The sequence below is a fragment of the Arvicanthis niloticus genome, chromosome 26, assembly GCF_011762505.2.
Source record: "Arvicanthis niloticus isolate mArvNil1 chromosome 26, mArvNil1.pat.X, whole genome shotgun sequence".
In the NCBI taxonomy this organism is placed as follows: Eukaryota; Metazoa; Chordata; class Mammalia; order Rodentia; family Muridae; genus Arvicanthis; species Arvicanthis niloticus.
The window spans coordinates 28,229,536-28,231,258 of NC_133434.1; positions in this window are offsets into that span (position 1 = coordinate 28,229,536).

Genomic DNA, 1,723 nt, shown 5'->3' on the forward strand with positions numbered 1-1,723 from the left:
GATCTCATTACGGATGGTTGTGAGCCACCATGTGGTTGCTGGGATTTGAACTCATGACCTCCAGAAGGACAGTCAGTGCTCTTAACCACTGAGCCATCTCACCAGCCCATGGTTGTCTTGAAGATATATTCTCATTCATATCCTTTCTTTTAGGCGTTCACAGTGAATTCTGAATTACTATACCCTTCCGCCTGGAGTCTCAGCAATGGAATCCACAGTATGGATCTAGAATGTATTTCAATGGCCCAGCCAGGTCATAGTCCTAATCTCTTTACCTTGACAGCACAGGGTGGCCTGCCCAGAGGCTATCACTCCAGGCCCGGCCCAAGGCACGTGCTATGGGAAGACATAGCTGTTCTCCTGTGTGTGTTCATCTTAAAGATGTAGAAATGATTGAGTTTGCATGATCTGCTGCCACAACCTTTCCAATTTTCTGCTGCTGCCACATGTTTGCAACCACATAAAAATCCAAATTGAACTGTGGTGTCTCCAGGCCAAAGTCTGAGGTCTTGGCCGTCACTTGTGAGCCGTAGAGCTGTGCACAAGCTGACTTGCTCTTTGTAAGCTGAACATAGCCTATAGCACATAAAGATGGTAGCTGAGGACAGTAACAGTTATCCTTACCCAGGTCAAAGTGAGGGTTCTCCTAGCTTCATAAAGGTAGCCTTAAATACCCTGGTGGTGCTCTTCTGGATATGCGACAGATGCAGGCAAGCAGCAGTGGTACAGAATGAGTTTAGGTGTCTAGAATAGGTTCCACAATCAGATCCCCACAGCAGTGCCATGAACTCATTTCATCTCTGAGGGGATGATACCTCAGACTGAGGCTCTTCACAGTGATTCCTGACTTGAAGCCAGATATGAAGGGAGAATGCTGTGTTTAGGGAAGACTTCCATGACTACAGTGGAGCAGAGTGAGCTGGTGATGGTGTAATAGGGGAAGATTGGGGCTTACGGTACTGATTTGCCTAAGGTAAGGAAATAGTTTCCTATATAGATAGGACAGCCAGGTCTCTAGGCTGTTTGGATTCTTTGCCATAAAACCAGAACAGTTAATGCCTGTGAACTAAAATGTTATTTGTGCACACAAGTGACTTTTCACTTATTAACGCTCAGCTCCGAGTGAGAAATGCCAGTTCTCCCAGCCTCTTTAAGTCTCACTGCACTACAACCAAAGCCAACAGGTTCTGTTTATATTCTGTTTTAGTGTCTCCAAAAGCTAGGGAAAAGATATTTTCAGTTTCTCACTCTGAGAAAATTAAGACGTAGGGAGGTGGAGAACTCATTGAATTTGAAAACAGAAAAAAAATCACAAAGCTGCACAGAAACTAAGCAGAGGCACAGCTTTGGTAGCTCAGCCCACCATCGGCTGAGCTGAAACGTGGATGCATGGAGATGTAGCTAAGATTCTAACCACCAGCTGAGCTGAAATGCGGATGCGTGGAGATGTAGCTAAGATTTGAGGGAAACATCCACAGAGCCATTTACAGATCATCATAAAAGGTCCCATTCCATGGAACCACGCCAGTAACATGGAAGACAACTTGTAGAAAGGGCTTTTCCTGACGGCTACCACTTAAATCATTGCTGAGAAGCTAGCCAGGGGATCCAGCTTCCATGGGACACCACCGTAAGTAACCTCTCATAGGCGGGCAGGTCAACCACACCAAGTTCCCAAAGGAAAACAACAACAACAAACCGTACAAACGACAGGACCACCAGA